We start from the raw sequence: 19836 nt of genomic DNA, 5'->3' as shown, positions 1-19836 counted from the left end.
GAGGGAGAGACAGAGCTTGTGTGTGCGTGAGGGAGAGAGAGAGAGAGCCATAAAGCTGTCGCGACGAGTTGTTTGCTTGCAGTTGTTGTTCTACACTACAGCTAACAGCTAGGCTAACTGCAGATGTGTGTGTGTGCGTGTGTGTGTGTGTGTGTGTGTGTGTGTGTATGTGTATGTGTTTGCGTGCGTGTATGTGTTTGCGTGCGTGTGCTCGCGCGCGAGAGCGCCATATAATCTATTCTAAATTGCCAGAACAGAATTTTCTTTCTTTTTCAGGGCAAGGCATTAGGCATATCATTACTAGAAATGTGCTGTACACAATACTACACATTGGAAGAATTAAATTCAACTAGCACAACGGTTAAATGATTTGTATTTGCACATTTCTTGATATTGACATTACAACTGGACTGGATGTTATGGCACAATTTGCTCAATCTGCTCAAGAGGCACTATAATTGCAACCCACACAATGTTAAATGCTATATTCAAAAGGTGGGTTATCATTTATCATATGAGCTATAGCCTATATGATATATATTTTTCTCTTGCAGTTTAAGCAAAATATTGTAGACAGGTAAAGGTTGGAGAACAACTGGTCGAATGCATTTAAAACGGGTGTTTTACTGTTGTCCCACTCCCCACATGGAAAGGAAATCCATATCGGCAAATATAGCCTATATATAATGTATGCTGCATATATCCATGTTCATATAAACTACAGTATGTGCATATACAGTATATCTATTATGTATAGGAAATATATGTGACAGCTGTGGCATGTGGCTGCCACAGCTGTGGCACATGTGGCATATAAAAATATGTTCATATTATTGGTTTAAAAAAGTACAATAAAGCAAATAAATTTGAAAATAGACAATCTACAAGCTCACGTGTCTCATCGAGCTTGTAGTTTGTCTATTTTCAAATGGCCGAAATGTATTTAAGTAGAATACTATATACAGCTACTTTCCACCACTGTTGAATAATAACCAGTCATTATTTAAACATGAATATCTCTGTATTCCGGGACCCCCCCGGCCGTGCCAAGGGGGAGGGGGCCCTGCCGGCCGAGCTACTCAGCAGTGGGGGAATAGGGGGGGGGGGGGGGGGGGGGGGGCAGACTTAACAGGTTCTGGGTTCTGGTTATATGGAAACGGAAGCAGAACTTGGTTCTGGAACTACACATGGTTCTTGGTAGTTCTGGGTCCTGGAAAGTTCTGGTTCTGGTTCTGGTTCCACCCCATAGTGGAAAAGGGGCCATAGTTGCAGCAGTTATTCAACTTCACTCTTTTTGACTTTCTCTAAATATGCTCTGTGAAACAAAATATTTTTGCCAGCTGCTTATGCTGTGTCCTCTTTATTTTGTACTGTAATTGCAGTACCTCACTATATTTCTTTGCTATTATATTATGGTCTCCTCTTGTAGGCAGTATTTTTTATCATTTTTTGAAATGTTTTTACTGGTTTGCAGCTTACTATAAATTTTGTCTGCACCTATATACTGTACTTTCTTATTGGGTTCTAAAGAGTTGGCCCTAGTGCCACTATTTTCAATATAATTAGAGTCCTTAGCTTGATATGCCCTTGATTTTCCTCATTGCAATAGAGCTTGTTCCTTGTTGACCTGCCCATGCTGTTGTATATAATATAATACGCCTACTTGATGTGTAGTAGGCTAGTAGCCTACGCATACCTGACGAAAACGCACAAGGGTCGAAACGTTGTACCTTCACTATATGTAGGCTACCATGCAGGGGGAGCGCGCACCACGCGCGAGATGCTGTTTCCGGGTCCGTCTCTGTGCTGTATAACAACACTGGAATCATTCAAATGTAACGGTCCGTTACCTTACTACTATCCATTCACATTATCCGTGGAGGTGACGACTTGCCATAATGGCAACGGAGTAACTGAGAATCGTATAGGATGTGATTAATTCCTAACTGTCAAGCTGTGTATTTGGTGAGTAGCCGCTATAATATATCATATGACACAAAACAATAGGACGGGATCTTCTGCAAAGACCCAAGGCAAAAGCGCTGAGCGCATGCACATTGCACAATAACGAATTTTGATTTGTAAAGACAAATCCATGAGATTTATTTAATAAACACTGCAGTATGCTACTGGATCCAAACGTAGACAATATTGTATTAAATACGCATAGCCTATAGCTGTTTCATACTAAAACACAAAACAAAATCATTATAGTTTCAAATGGGCTGCAGGACAAGGCTATATATGTCCGTTATTTTAATTTCATCTAAATGTACATTTATTTTGTAGCCTAATTAATTCTATGTTTTGAGATGCACTATTTCCCTCACAACTTCAACCCCGTAATTAGCTAAATGGCAGGTAGGCTATAGGTTCCTTTGTTCAAGGTGAAATGTCACTTAAAATTGTATAATTGCGCTCCATGCACGCGCGTGCACACACAAAACCAGAAAAGATGCTAAATGGACTCATCATTGAAACATTGCATTTCAAGGATTTTATTTAGTGCTAAGGAAGCCCGAATAATCGCCGTATGCGAACCTCAACAAACCAATTCAGCACCATGGATAGCTGCCAAGAAAATGGCTATTGTATTAGCCTCAATCGTTCCCCAAACGGAAGTTTTTCAGTGCAGAAACAATTTGGTCGGTGAGAGCAACCATTACGCACAGAATGGGACGAATTTTCTAGTTTCTTTGCATCATCACTTTAAATTTCAGTTGTTTATCCTGTTTCCTGTTGATTGTCTCTGGATGAAATTGGTATGCCGACCTGAAAATGCATTTTCTGTTTAGGGACAACATAGCAGATCTACATAATTATACTAGCTCACAACGTCGTGCTGTGACACGTTGGGAGCGTGTAGATCTGCTATTCTTGGCAAAGAGATTTGGTGTAGTAGAACAAAAGCAGTATGCGTTCCACCCGGTTCCACCCCCCCTCTCAGAGGGAGAGAGGCAAAGAGCATGAGGAGGGAGGTGGGCTGCCTCCCCCTCCCCCTCCCCCCACCCCCTCTCAGAGGGAGAGAGGCAGAGAAGGGAGGAGGGCTGCCTCCCCCTCCCCCGGCCCTAGTCAGAATTCTCATTCTTCCATAAATACATCCATGATCAGGGTTCATTGACATCTGTAAGCTCTCAAGGTTTTTTAGTTTGATGCAGTGCTTGGATTATTATTATTTTTTAGCCTGTTTCCAAATCATATCTGGTTAAATGTCACCAGCATCTTCCTGCTGGAGCACAGGCCAATGTGTCTGTGTTGGTTTGTTAATACAAAGGTTCTTAGTTTGATGCCAATAGTTTAAAAACTCTCTCTCTGCATCTAAATCTTATGAGCTTAAGTATTTAGTTATACCACTAATTCATTTTATGTATCTATGGCATGAGAGCTGTGTCAGTGGTTTGTAAACCAAAGGTTTGGGTTTCAAGACCACCATTTGGCAGAGGGTTGCACACGCAGCACACCCAGTCCCTTGCTGGTGCTGGACAAAGAAGGAATGATGAAGGCCAGTCATGGCCGAAACGTTGTCACCTTATACCAGTGTTTAGATACGCATTTTGTTGGTATGAGAGCTATATGTCAGTGGATTGTAAGCCAAAGTATTGGGTTTCAAAGTCACCATTTGGCAGATTATCTCCATAATTATTTCTATAAGGTTAGTATGTTATTCTTACATGCACTTCTATGCCAGCATGGCTCAAGAAATAAGGTCAGAGGTTTATAAACCATGAGGTTCACAACTCAATAAACAAAACTAAACCAACAGTGAAGTCAAACCGATTCAAATTCCTCTATGAAAACTAAAACAGCCATCAAATCATCACATTAAAGAAGAAAATAAACAACTTAACTCAAATAAATATGTCAAATCAAACTAAAAATCAGAAACAATGGGAGAAAAAATGAAATGCTTTAGTCAATTGTTGTCTCCACCAGGCCGAAGGCATGTGGGGAGAGTATGTTTTGCACTCCGTCCGTCCGTGTGTCCGTCCGTCCGTGTGTGTGTCCGTCCGTCCGTGTGTCCGTGAACAGCTAATCTCGGCCACCGTTAACCCGGTCGATGCCATATTTTGCACACACATTCCCTGGATGCCAACGATGAACCTCTGCCCCAAACTTTCCAGAACGGCCTGTTATAGCGCCACCAGGAGGCCGCTTTGTGCAAAACAAGTTTTTGCACAGTACACCTACAGATTTTGTCCAAACATCACGCAAATTGGTACACACTCTCTCTAGAGCCATTCAACGAAACGGGTCTTTCAGATTTATCAGACTCCATCCTGATTGGTTAAGATTGGCTTCCAAAGTTCACAGGAGTGCTCAGTTTCAAACAAAATGCTGCAAATCATGAACACATCGCGTGATTTCCGTGAAATTGTGCACCCACATTCCCACTAGGCCGAGGACGAAATGCCACATGAACAATTTCAACTCAGCCTCAAGGTGGCGCTATAACTGGCCCAAAACTGTTTTTACCTCTAACTGCACGGATCTGTGGATAACTTTGTATGCCAACTCCCTAGAGGACAAGGAAAAACCTTTGCCTGGAATTTTTCACATCTGCTCTTTATAGCGCCACCAGGAGGCCGACATATGTAAAACACATTTTCTATTATTACTCCTTCACATTTTATCCACATTTCACGCAAATCGGTACACATGATCTCCATAGTCATGTGATCAAGACAGGTTTTTTTTATTTCTCATATTCCATCCTGATTGGCCACGATTGGCTCCTACACTTTTCAGGAGTAGCCCGCTTTGTACAAATCGCCACAACTCCTCAACGCAGCGTCCGATTGCGATGAAACTGTGCACTCATATTCCCACTAGGCCGAGGACGACATGCCACAATTTTTCCTCAAAATCAGCCTCACGGTGGCGCTATAACAGGCCAATTCCTGTTTTTAGCTATAACTGCATCGATCTGTATACAACTTATGTATGCACACATGGAAAAACATTGTACCTGCATCCCTCCAACACGAACCTTCCTCAACAGCCTGTTATAGCGCCACCATGAGGCCACAACCTGACCTGCCCTGGTGGAGACCTGTGCCGATTGGCACTTTATCTAGTTTATTCTATGCTTCTGTCACAAAGTGATTATGTGTTACCCAGGTCACGACGCTGTATGTAATGTATTGATTTCACTGCAGCCACTGCAATGCACATCAATGTGTGTCCCTGTGTTTAGGGTCCCTCTGTCTGTCTGTCTGTCTGTGATTCGCGTCTGGTTTTAGCCAGGCTATGTTTATGGTAGCCTGGCTAATAAGCCAGACTAATATCACAAACAAGTGGTGGATTCTTGAGCCGCAATGGTTCTGCAGGCTCCACCGCTGGACAACGGTAGTACTGCAGGCTCCACTTGCTGAATTAAAAAGTGCTAATGGAGTTTCTAGGTGAAAGTGATTTTTTGACTTGCCAAAATCTGCCATTGACCCCCCATAATAATTTCCCCAAATTTTAAAGGACAATATTTCTAAAACTATGAAACATTTCAAAGATTCATTTTCAGGCATGCTGGAATGTTTTATTTTTATATGTTTTGTACCTGTCAAGCTATTTAGTATATTTTGCAGTTTCCCTGCTTGAAAGGGATGGCACAGACCATAAGATTTTAACTGGGTTTCACTCATACAATGACGACACACTTCTTTTTACTCTTCTTTACTTTGTAGTTGAGTACAGTTGTACAGGCATTGTGTAAGCAAGCGGTAAGTCAGTAAGTCAGGTGAAAAACCTTATAGGGAAAATAAAAAACTAATGTTAAGTATAATGCACATTAAATCAATACACATACTTTGCATATGTTTTAAACACCTGTAAATATAATTCTTACTTAATAGTGTCTCTTAATCAACTCATTTCTAAATCAATTAATTTTTTGCTCAATTCATTTTTAAACATAATAAACTCATGAAATGTAAATTAAATAAACTGAATTAATTAGCATCATTGAACCGTTTTTATCAATCAATAATAAATTAAAATGTATTTTAAATCAAATAATCATGTTCTGGTTTTAATATTTTTATTGGTTTTTAAGTTCTCACATACAGTTACTTTACAAACCTCTACAAAGGACATACTTTGCCAAACTGACATAACATAAACAAAACAGAAAACACAAAAAACAACAACATTAGGACAGGGGGGTTCCTCCAGTGCATCTGCGCCATCATTCCCACCACACCATAGGAAGCAAAACCAAATGAAAAACCAGCAAAAAGAAAAACAAATCAAGATAGCCACATTATTACACATATCTCGAGCCCATTTTTTTTCTCCTTTCCTTTTTTCTTTTCTTTTTCCTATCCTAGATCTGTCCAATCAATGGGGCATTGGGCCTTTAGAAGGATCCGAGATATTTCAACAGGGAAATAGTCTAATAGTGGGGCCCACACCTCCTGAAAGGAAGCGTCGTTGCCTCTATGCATTGCACAGAGTCTTTCATGGGGTAGCACACCGAAGATCTCTCTATACCACATTTGTACAGTCGGTGGCTTATCCTTAATCCAGTTTATCAGAATGCATTTCCTGGCTGAGAGTAGAAGTTTATCAAATAGTTTAAATTGTAGGGGAGTCAAATGGATTTCTTTTGACGGGAGTTCCAGTAAGAAAGCTCCCGGATCCTTCTTTATTCTCACCTTGAAAATGTCGCTTAACTCACATGCCACTTGGCCCCAGAACCTGGATATACACTTACATTCCCAAAAGTAGTGATAGTAATTACCCAGATCTGTTTGACATTTCGAACATAAAGGAGATATTGAACGGTCCATTTTGTTTAGTAACAGGTGTGATGTGTAATCTGTGAAGAATTTTATATTGTGTCTCTCTTAGTCTGTTACAGGTATAAACCTTTTTAACTGGGTCAATGGCCTCTTGCCAGTCATCTTCAATATATTCATTGTTAAGATCCCTCTCCCATTTACGGAGGGATGGTATCTCCTGGGAATCCAAATAATCATGTTCAATGTTCATGTCCAATTGGCCATCATGTTTTCTTTAACTTCAACTCAAGTCATCACAAACAATGTCCATGCAACTGGCATGATCTGTCACAAATAATTTAAACAGTTCTCTCTCACCGGCTGTCTCTCCAGCATTTATATGGCTGCACTGTTCTGCTCTGATGTTTCAGTGTGTGTTGCTCCTCTTTGGATGCACACTGTTGTTCGTCATGGAGGTTTGTGTAGGATTCCTCTTTCCTCCCCTCTTCCTGTGTTTGGCCAACGCCCTACTCTCAGGTGCAGTGAATGCACTGACGCTGATTAGTCAGGTAATTGGGGAGTGAGTGAGTGACAATCAGCTGAGTGTCAGTGGTAATGAGTGTCAGTCCAGATTTAACCCTTTGCTCTCCATTTCTCCAAGTTGACTTCACACCTCCCATTTATTTAACTTTTGCACCTCACTGTTCCCTGTTACAATGCTGTGGTCTAGTGTATACGGTACATAGCTGATCAGGTAAGGGGTAACCAAATAGAGCACCGAAGTCCTGACGTAAATCGCTCATCCCTTCGATTCCCCTGGTTCGCGGAAGTAATTTCTCTATGGAGAATAACATGGGCTCATCTTAATATCGTCTCATATGAGCGTTGTGGTCCAAAAATAAACAAGCTGTCTCGGCATTATTGTCGGGGAGGTGTCTCTGTATCGTTTGCAACAGTCAGTCACTCATATATGATACAGTCTGTTTCTAGCGAAAATGTAACTAATTCAGTAGCAGTAACATTAGCGTTTTTTCTCAGTCAGTTGATTCTTTATATCCATATGAGTGAAACGGCCGGGGTGACGTGTTTATTTTTCAAACACAGTTCTTATATGAGGCGATCTAAAAAAACCCTATGGGGATTACAATGGAAATAAAGAAATACATGAACCTGTGTATTGACGCCCTCTACTGAAAGTGACGTCAGACTTCGGTGCTCTATTGCTGGATGTAGGAGGGGCTAGCTAGCGGCCCTCAAAAAGAGTACAGAGCCAAAGGTCAACTTTACAGAGCAGGGACGTGCACAGTAATACATGAAAGGGGGCCCTAGCCTCTGCCGTTTTGACCGTCGGAGAAAAGTGCCCTCTCCGTCCTGAACTGAAATGTAGCATTTATGTTGAAATAATTCCCCTCTTGTTCGCTGCCCCGCTACACAAACTTCGCAATAGTAAAAGTAGGGGGCCTACGAGGAAGCGGGCGTCGCTTCCTCCTCCCATCAGTGACGGGAAGAGGAAGCGACGGTCGTCCGTTGTTGACCCCCTCAAAGGCCCCCTCAAACCCATCCAACGTGCGTTGCCATTACGTTGCTTAAAAACAACACACCACCGTTGGACATAAGGATAATATAATAAACAAGAGTTGGGGCAAAACTTCATATTTACCCTGGTCTGTAACTAACAAAAGTGTGTACTTACATGACATCCTCCATTTCACAATGTCAATAATTGCTAATAATATGAAAGTTGTCTTCCTATATTCTGCACTGCAACAGAGCGTTAATGTCTGAAAATACTCATGCTTACATATTAATACAAAAGATAATGTGCAAAAAGAAAGAAAGAAACAACAACACGTTAATTTACACAATACTGATGATGCTGTCAAACAAGTCTATGAATCAATGCAATCTATGAAAAAGTTTAACTTGGGGCCCCCTGCTTCGTCTCTCTCTCTCTCTCTCTCTCTCTCTCTCTCTCTCTCTCTCTCTCTCTCTCTCTCTCTCTCTCTCTCTCTCTCTCAGCTAATGGGTCATTAATTGGCCTGAAAAAAATTGAAGGCTCATGGCATATGAGAAAGAACCAAGAATTGGTGAGAGCAAGGAACAGAGAAGAAGTCCACCACAGTCCCTGAGGAATTATCAGCAAAAAGGACCAAGGGTAGGCAATCTTCAGTTAAATATCATGCTTCAATTATTGGGACCTTTTCAATCATATACATTTTAATTTTTACATTTTGTTTCTCTTTCAGTATCCAATTGCACTGGTTGTGAGTGAATTTCTTTGCACAAACAACGGATCTTGGAGAGGACTGCTGATAAACACACAATCTCACCAGACATATAACCTTTATTGCAGACTGCAGTAGTAGATAGTAGAAGAAACATGTGCAGGGTCATCAACAACCAATGCCATGCAAAAATAACATCCCATTAGGAGCACGTTCAGACAACTTAACAAATGTTGAGAAAATTTTAAAATTTAGAATTTAAATATTGTTGTCTTCATGGAGAGAGCTGAATAAGCTGATATTAATGAATGTATGATGGATCTTTCACCTTTGAGCAGTGAAACGGAGTGCAAGGAAGAGAGAATGTCCTATAGCTCCATTCTTCATCAAATGCAGGAACAGCAGAAGCGCAAACCTGGTCGGCGCTGCAAGAAGAAAACCCTCATGAAGATGGCAAAACTCTTAACAATTGCTCATGGGTGGGATTGTGAGACCACAGCAATGTCAAATGCCAGAGACTCCAACACCCATGAGGTTTGTGTCGCACAGAAAGGAAGCCATTTAAAATCAGTTCCTTCAAATAGTTCTCCAAGTGTCATTACTCAAACCAATCCTGTCCAAGACAAAAGAGTTGATGGCTGCAATTTAGAAACGTTGCATTCAACAAACTCAGTGGACGTTATATCTGCAAATCCAACAGCAACACAAATAAATGAATTGAACAAAACATTCAAAAGTAAAAGGATTATTTCAGTCAGCAAAAAGCTAATGAAGGAAGAGTGCAAATTAAATGGAGCAACAGAGGTGAACTCTATAACTACACCACAGTTGCAGGAAGACCCTGTTTTGGATCAAGACGCACCAGTACTTCCCAGGCCAGTATCTGCATCCAAAATACAAAATAAATTCACAAAAGTAATAATTTCTAAAAAGGAAATTAAAAACAAGGACTTAGACATTAATGATAACCCAATGCAAGGACCCACCCAAGATGTACCTAAAACAACCTCTGAAAAGAAAAAAACAAACAAAGAGTGGAGCCAAGGAAACAGCAACAACATAAAAGAAAGGTCAATTGCTAAGATAGCAGAAGACTGCAATGACACAGCATCATCAAAGGCTGAAACTGTTAGTTCCTTGGAACACGTTTTTACTCAAAATGATCAGGAAGACATAAGAGATTGTAATAAAGGAGGTGCAAACGCCATAGAGACTGTATGTACAACAGGTACAGAAACAAGCCGTAGGGACACCTCTAGATACATCGGCTTTGAGGAGTTGCTAAAACCAAAGAGGAAGGCCGGCAGGCCGTTCAAGAAAAAGACACTGATTCGAATGGCTAGATTATTAGCTATAGCACAGGAGGTGGAATCAAATAATGACTTTAACACCAAACAGTGTAATGTCAATGAAGGGGATGTACTGTCTTCCAAGCAACAAGTTCTTCCATGTCTTCCTATGACTTCTTCCAAGGAAGGAAAAAGGAAGAGAATCTCAAAAATCACAGAATCCGATGTATTAACAAGCCCTGTGAGAAGATCGAAACGAACACAAGGTCATACTTTAAACTACAAGGCTATGGTTGACAATAGGAAGCAGGAACACATGAAAGCTGACAAATTAGTTCATGCTGCCACAAGTGTCAAAGAAGTAGCAAATCCTGAAGGTATCCCGACTGTCTCCTTAATTACTTATCATGTGAAATTGATTGGCAAAAAGCAGAGTTTTGCTAAAGGTGAGAAGGTAAGAAAGGCAACATCCATGGAGGATGCCACATGGATGGCTGATAATCTCATGAAACATGAAAATGAACTCACCATTTCATTTACTGAAAGCCCAGGGGAGAATATAAAGAAAAAGAAAAAATGCAAAACAACAAAGAAGACACTGTCTGATTCAGTCGAGGTAATCAAAGAAGTGGCTCATAAACTTCCAAATGCTGCTGAAACTTCTGAAAACCTGCCAAAAGATGGGATGGTGAAGGCCAAGAAAAAACACAAGAGATTTAAACAGAAAATGTTGGTGGCCAAATTAGGTTCTATGATCTCAGAACCCAACAATAATATAACTTTGTTAAAAATCACCCCAGAAAACAGGCTAGACAAAAAGCTAAAAAAGAAATGTATAGCTGTGGATGAGAGACTGACAACAAATGAAAAAATGTCAACCGTTAAGATGTCAATGAATAAAAATAGCCTCAACATATCTTCGAAAGATAACTTACGGGGAAACCAGAAAAGGAAAAACAGTGGTAAAAGAACAGTGAAGGAGAAATCCACATGCTTAGAGATAGAAAGTAATGTCCCCTATATTAAACATGACCCAATAGCCTCTATTATATCGGATTCATCAAATGCATCCCTTGAAAAAAAGCTGAATATGAATATAAAAGTAATAGCAAAAAACAAAGGAGAATGCAAGGCTGTAAAAGAGAAAGTGATTCTGTCCACATCTGATGTTGAAAACAAACTGGTAAATCACCAAAAGTACAAAGTACAAACACTGCAAGAAAATAGATCAATCAGATTCTCCAAATTGCTGCCTGGTGAATACCTAAAGGCCAACATTGACACTGATGTTCTTTTAAAAGAGAAATTGCATAGCAAATCAAAAGGAACTTGCGAGACAGGGAAAACAAAAGGTTCATGTTTTGCCACAAACACTAATAAGTCATATATAGCATCTAAAGTGGCTAAGACTGAAGATGGAGCCTTTGGTAATAACTCTGATCTTGCTTGCAGCCCATCAGTCCAAGGAAACCCCAGTTGCCACCCTGTGGATTTGAATGTTGTTACCGGTAAGAAAAAGCATGGCAAAACCGCAACATTAGAACAATGCTTTGTGAAGGAAGGTGAGACTTCACTGGAAACATTTGCATCACCATCTTATGACACGACTGAAGAAATCAAGCAAGTTGACTCTATCACATCCACTGTTACCATCAGAAAACCCCACACTGTAAGGAAGAAACGGAGGAGAAATAAAACAGGGTGGGACACAGTGAAGAAGTCCAAGCGACCTCGTTGCAATGAGCCCTACAGTAAGGTTTCTCATTCTTCAACTAAGAACTCTGAGCAGGCACTCAATTTAAGACTCTGTAATTCTAAGTTGGATGAGGATTTAATCAACTTCAAGCATAAGAATGAAATTAGCAATTTGAATGGGGCCCAGTCATCTGAAGCATTATGTATACAGAGCCATGCCTTGCAAGGAAATAATCCAATAAATGGAGATCATGCAAAGAAGATAGCAGTTAATACTAAATTAAAATACACAAATACATTGAGAAACGGCAGGCTCAATGAGCTTAAAAGTCACTCCCAAACTCACTCTGGGAACACGCCTTTCTTCTGTGCCCACTGTGGTCAGTCTTTTAGCAGCATTAAATCACTGTGCTTACCTCAAGTCTCAAAGGCCTATTCTGAGAAACGTGATGAGGGAGACAAAAGTAAAGTTGACGTTGAGGGTTTCTTGATTACACAAAATGCTGAAGGACAGATAAATCTCCCAATGTATTTCAGATGTCAACTTTGCAAACAACTTCTCCGTCACTGGTGCCAGTATACACTGCACCTACAAACACACATTAAGACCCAACATTCCATCTGTGAAATATGTGGACAACACTATGACCATGTCCCTGCGATTAGTATTCATTGCAGTGCTTGCTGCAAATCAAGTGGTGAAGAGAGGGCATGTCATTCATCCCTGTCAAATATATGGACAGAACCTGTACAAGATCATGCAGTTGACAATTCAAGTGATCATTCATTTTTGGATGGACACCAGAATGTTCACAGTCATGAAAATAGGCCTTATTCATCCCCATCAGAAATAACTGAAAGGGTGATTATAGACATTCAGTCACCATCACCAAGAGTCCTCAACACTGATGGTCAATCCATGAGTAATTTCTCTCCTACAAACACAGATTGTGAGCATGCTGTCCTGGCTCTCCCCTCTGTGATAAACTCTGGGTCTGACCTGGCTCCCTCTGTGATAAACTCTGGGTCTGACCTGGCTCCCTCTGTGATAAACTCTGGGTCTGACCTGGCTCCCTCTGTGATAAACTCTGGGTCTGACCTGGCTCCCTCTGTGATAAACTCTGGGTCTGACCTGGCTCCCTCCTCTGTGATAAACTCTGGGTCTGACCTGGCTCCCTCCTCTGTGATAAACTCTGGGTCTGACCTGGCTCCCTCCTCTGTGATAAACTCTGGGTCTGACCTGGCTCCCTCTGTGATAAACTCTGGGTCTGACCTGGCTACCCCCTCTGTGATAAACTCTGGGTCTGACCTGGCTCCCTCTGTGATAAACTCTGGGTCTGACCATATGGATCTGCAACCCCCAAGATTTGCTTTTCGTTCCCTAACCCGCTGCCAAAGGTTTGTGCGACAGAATGAACTGTGGTTGCATCACCAACGACAAAAAAGGAATTATTTCTCATGCTCTCAGTGTAATTTGAAGTTTAATTTCCTTGGGTCTTATATGGACCACATGCAAGATCACGCAGCTAAGACACCATATGCATGTCCAATATGCCCTAACTCCTTTGATACAGCGAAAAACCTAAATACTCACTTCAGTAACTATCACAAGCCACGCGACTCCTTGAAATGCAGCACATGTGGAAAGAAATTTTCGAATATTATAAACTTGAAGAAACACAAGATGTTACATAAGGCAATTTGCTCACATTTATACCCCCCTCCAGCCTTTCCAGTAAAGGCGCCTTGAAGGACCATTTGAAAACACACATGGCACCTCTTCACAGCCCTCTGCCAGCACAAAAGCCACATGGAGCTATTCTTTCTTTCATGTTGCTGTACGAAATGCTCAGCTGAATTCACCAGCACTGATTTACCTACCTACCTATTTATCTAGTCAGCCATCAGGTTTGCAATTTCGGGCCAAGAAGCCCTTGATGTAATGTATTGTGTTCCCACCAGAGCATACAATACTTGTATGAATTTGTTTCACCTGAACACAGTCTTTCAACAAGCAATAAGAAGCAAATATTCAGGTATCCCTATGACAACGGTCACTTGGTCAGTATGTTGTGCCTATTTTGTCCCTACCTGTACCAATAACAACGCTTCCTCTCCTACTAACGACTCTTCGGATCAGAATGTCTCAAATATACCTCAGTCCTCAGCATTTTGTACATCTCTCATCTCTGATGAGCATCAGCCTGGTCAGTGTAGACATATGACTAAAACAGATACCTCACATATTTACTGCTCTTTGGATAAAACTCCTGACTACAGTGAATCACATCAAAGCCATGACAGCAAAGCAATGTCCAGTGATATTGATGTTACACATGACCATGTGTGATGACATAAAACCATCCATGATATGATATCCCACTGATTTTGGCAGAGCTGGCCACATAAGCAAGTTAAGCTAGAAGTTGTCCATCCATGTGTTAATAGTGTGTTGCTAACACCTTGTTAGGTGTGGAAGTATCTCTTCATTATAGGTTCAAAGCTGCAGTTCTTGTGTTTGTATTATTCACACACCCAGGAATGATACAATTAGCTATTTAACCCATTTCAGCTTGTGTAAAATGTATCTGTAATTTAGTTGGTAACCCATGACCATATTAGTGAGGTAATTTAAGTGTATATACTTGTGGACTTTAGAATGAATGTTGTAACACAGGCCTGTCATAGTGTAGTAATGTAATGTGAAATCAATACATGTTGTCTTTTCTTGTCTGTTGAAGGGCAGCAGATTTTTATATCCTGCTATAATTTCTCAAGATTTTCTGTTTTTGTTTTTATAGTGCGTTCTGAGTTTTAAAAGAAATGTGCCTTTATTTGAAAGTTTTACTTATCCTACTGTGAAAGATTCATATCTCCTCTAATGTCACACTGTTGTTTTTGTTTGCGTATGGTGATTTTATACAGTGCATTTACACTGTTTCTTTGTCAATTTAGGTTAATCTATTATAGTGCAAGACTCACACTATAGTGTGAGACTCATTGTTAGTATTTGTGAACACCAGTACTCACTGTTCTGTTTCCGATGATGAGATGTTGCACGTTGTATATGTCACTTGGAAAGTCCTTGTGATGAATACACGGTTACAAGCATGCTAAACACTACATTTCTGGCACCTTTTAATATTTAATGTATGTCCTCTCTCTTTTGTGCTGTTATAAATCTAGTATTGTCAAGTTCTTCTCACTTGTCATTTTTGAGTATTGACCTTATTTCTATCATTGGAAATGTTCAACTGATGATGAATGTCACCAGAATAATGGAGGTAACAGGTGGACATTTGTTTTGTTTATTTTGGACATATTTGATCAAAATACAGAATCTGGTGTAAATGCTGCATGTCCAGTGAGCACTATACTCTGAGTACTTATACAGGCATGCTATAGGTTAGTGTCAGTTAGTGCCTAGTTACATTTCCCCCCGCATACAGTTCATCATATTTACTGAGTAAACACGTGCTCAGGCAGCCAGTATTTCATGATTCTCTTTTCACTAGATCTGTAACGTGTCACGGATCGTGGAGGTATAAGGCTCAAACCATGTCCCCTTCAGCTGCTGTTGAATGTATGCTGCATTCTCCTGCATCTGGCCCTTCAGGTCCTCAGTGCCAGTTTCCAGTAGACGCTTAAGAGTGCTGATCTTAGCCTCAGCATTGTCTTTCACATGGGCAAAGTAGGGCTCTAGGCGAGACTTTGCTGAGTCCATGTGATCGGAGGTGTAGGACTGAAGTTCGATCAAATAGATGTCAGCTTTCCTGAGAAAGAGGGTGGGTAAAGGAAGCAGGAGTGTATAGTTTGCTATGAGTGAATTCAGTACATTCCAATAACCTTGAGTATTCAGCCTTGTGCTGCTCATATTAAAGTCATATTTAAAATGGTATTGTACACATTTGTTCATAAAATTATAAATTAAACTAGAGTGTGCGTGAGTGTTGCAGGAAACACCTGATCAGTTATTACTGTAAGTAAAATATTCAGGTACATCTAGTATACATTAGCGTGTGGCAGCTAGGAGAAAACAAAATATGTCAGATTAGATTAGCCTGAATGAAATGCAACAGTTTGCTATTAGGCCTCCTGGAGTGGAGTTGAAACCACTACAAAATCCACCTTTAACCGTCCACACCAAACTAACTCACTTCATGATCTCCAGTCCGTCCTTGTTCAGACGCTTATTCAGCTTGCGGGTGTAGGGGCTGACTCTGTTCCAGACATCATCAGCACTCTGCTCCATGACAGTCTGCAGTTCCTGTGCGAGCTCCACCACACGACCAGAGGCCCCGACCACCAGCTCCTGCACGGGTCTATATAGGTCCTGCGCCACACGCTCCACCACTGGTCCCAGCCCTTGCGTCTGCAGGTTGTCTGCGATGTTGGCCAGGTCAGCCATGGTGGCTTGGATGAATGTGCTGCAGGGAGAGATAAATGATTTAGTGTTTAAGGGAATAGTTTTGAGGTTTTTTTGTAGTGCCAATATTGTTTTTACATTCAGGAATAATATAAGTGAGGAAGGGCATTATCACAAACAATGGGATATATCTCACCTCAATGTAACATCTTGATTATTCTTCTGTGCTTGGCTTCCTACATTGGGTTTAGAAGAGATTTAGAACTAACCCTTAACAGTCAAACTGTTTTAAACTGGGACTCCCCCAATCAATCAATCAGATGGGAAATGCAATATACTCATAGAATAATGTTTCTCTCATGTCGTGGGTGTTTTAGTTTCTTAGTAGATGTGAACTCACCCGAGATGAGTGCCAGAGCGAGGATTACCACAAACACCTTCATAATGACCATAACACGGTATACCTGTAATACAATATACAATGTAAAAACACATACACACACAAATCATAACGGGAGCGTACCTATGTTCCCCAGGTTCTATGTTCCCCACCATGCAAAAAACGTTCTTTGTTCTCCACTTAGAATAAACCTAAACTAGAAACCTTAGCAACTTAGTTTTAGTGTTACTTTTAGTAGCAAATTCTGATTTAAGCTCAGTCTTTGAACAATCCATTGAACTTTAGGCCTGCCTAGGCTACTTAAAATATCTAGTCTTAGCCAACTAAAAATTAACACTTGCATAAAATAAACTAAAACATAATTGCTCATGCTCAGACTCTTCAACAAAGATGGCAAAAACAAACATTCTTTGTTCTGTACTTATACATACAATTGTATAGTACAAAACACTGAAGTCCCACTTACCCTAAGGTAAGTGGGGAACATAGAACCTGGGGAACATAGGGATGACCCCATCATAACCATGTCTACATGAATATATTGTAGCCTACTGTATATTTGCAGTTCTTTCTTAACTGTATTTGAGGAATTTGGAGTGACTTGAGATAATTACAAGATAGATAAATATTTATTCACTGAAATACCATTATCCAAGACAGGAGAAATAGACATCAGTTGGTTCTCAACTCACCTCAACGATCTGTTTGATTACACTCTCTGATTACAACTATTTATACACTTTAGATTGCAGTGGTGTGATCCGATATACTGACCTGTGTGATGTGTCCTCTCAAAGGGTGTGTTGTCATTTGGCTGCTAGTGCCACGTTGCACATTAAAAGTACATGAGACGATTGTGCTCAATGTAAATGTAATGTCACATTATGAATTATATTTTTTAATTGGGGTTTCAATTTACCTAGAGATTATACATTTAATTTTCAGATTGAAAAGTCATTATTATAATATTTTATTTGAGTCTATAATGATCTAACAAAAATCAAATTAAATATTTTAGGCCTGTAGTTTCTTCCACTTTGAAAAATCCAAATCAACAAATAACAACTCAAAGTGTACATTCACTGAGTCAAACTCATATTGGAATTTGCCAGTCCAAGTCACACAAATATCGAGTCAATATTCCAGTATAAAAGCTGAAAACAAATCAGAAGGCCAAAGGTCAGTATTGTGTCATATCACTGGAATGAACCTTTGTGCTGCACACTCATGTGGTAACATTGGCCATCTCTAACATGAACAATGATGGTTCTTCAACTCTTACATTCTGAACAAGCCTTTATAAAAAGGTAATCAACACTACAGTTTTTTATTTATTTTTTAAATAAAATAATGTTGTTCATAATGAAGTGATGAACAACATGTTTAGAAAAGGAGGAAATGACAGCTAAAATAAAGCCAATTCCACTCTCAGATTCCACAGCAACCAGAAGTACTGAATTACTGTATGGTGATTTGTCCAAACAGCTTTGTGGGAATATAAAATGCAGAATGCATTTCCCCAGCAGTGGTCCACTGACACCAGTGATAATGGTCAGTTGGTGGTGTTTGTGAGGTATTATGATGATACCAGCGATAATGGTCATTTGGTGTTTGTGAGGTATTATGATGAGGGCATGAGGCAAAGGGGGAGTTTATTGAGTATTAATTTAGTTTTTGAGTGGTGCAACCACTCGTATAGACAGCTATGTATGTGTCCGAGCACGAAAATAGCGTTTGTTCACCACCAAGTGTCACTGTTGCACAGCCTAACACACAGACATACATGCAGTGTACAGTACAGTACAGTACAGTACAGTACAGTACAGTACAGTACAGTACAGTACAGTACAGTACAGTACAGTACAGTACACTCACTTCAGATTAGTCAGATTTTTTGTTAAATTAAGAAAAAAGGGGCTATTTCTCTTATTATTAAGCAGGCAAATCTTGACAAAATAAGATTTGCCTGCTTTGTAAATCAACACAATACATTTGCTGTGAATTTTTGGAGGGGAATATTTGTAAAAACATTTTATTTCCATACTCTGCACCCCAGTATTGGAGGATTGGTTGGTTGGGGAGGTATCCGATTTGTATAAGCTTGCCTTGGTTTGACCTACTAAACAGGCATAGAGCCCCGCTCTCCGCTGGCCGCTGCGTGGCCTGTGTCGCGCTCATGGGACCGGACCTTAGTCTTTTTCAAAATATATTAGTGGACCTTCAGCATTTCTAGTTGAGGACCCCTGGTCTATGGTATGACCCGGCCAGCTAGGGATCGAACCCCGTCCTCCCAGTCTCAGGGAGGTTAGTCATAAATGTAATAATAATTTAAATTACAACAAAATTGAACTGATGATAGTGTTTCAACCAGCTGACAGTTTTTTTTCCACCTGTACAATAATTATCCGATATGATCCGATATTATTGAAACCACTTAGTTATTTTGCAATTTATTTGCAGTAACATATCAGATAGGCTACTAATCAACAATACTTTAAAAGTTTGCTTTCATTTGATTGCTACGGTTTTGCTTTTATCTGTCTGTCTTGTCTTTCTGCTTCTGTATTTGCAGGCTGTTCGCTCAACGGATTACTACAGTCACTGTTGTGAATGTTTCATTTAGAGCAGTGGTTCCCAAACTGTGGTGCGTGCACCCCTTGTGGTGCGCTTCTATGGGTGTGCGACATGAAAAGACTAATGGTGCTATGGTTTTATTTTAGATATACTAACATATTATACCAATATATGGCAAGTAGGCCTATATGCAGAATATAGCCTATGCTGCATATAAATGCCATATTCAGGTTCATGTGCATATGTGGATAAATAGGAAAATGTCTTTATATAGCAATATATGCAATTTATATTTCCATGACGGGGGTGCATCAGCTAGGTCAGTAGGTAACAGTAGGGGTGCATGGCCAAAAAGGTTTGGGAACCGCTGATCTAGAGCATGATAATCGAATAATACCTATGAGACATCTAGGATGTAGTAAGTTACGGTATCTCTCTTGATCATTGCATTCTGTCTCTTTCTCTTCTTCCATTTGAGTCTCAATAAGTGCCTTTATATATAATATTATTAGATAATGTGATAATCCTGAGTATTAATTTAACTCTGAGTTTAAAATCGTACGGTTTTGCAGTC

This window comes from Protomyctophum parallelum, assembly GCF_964188405.1.
Source record: "Protomyctophum parallelum genome assembly, chromosome: 1".
NCBI lineage: Eukaryota > Metazoa > Chordata > Actinopteri > Myctophiformes > Myctophidae > Protomyctophum > Protomyctophum parallelum.
The sequence above is the reverse complement of the archived record's forward strand: the minus strand, read 5'-3'. Positions refer to the sequence as shown.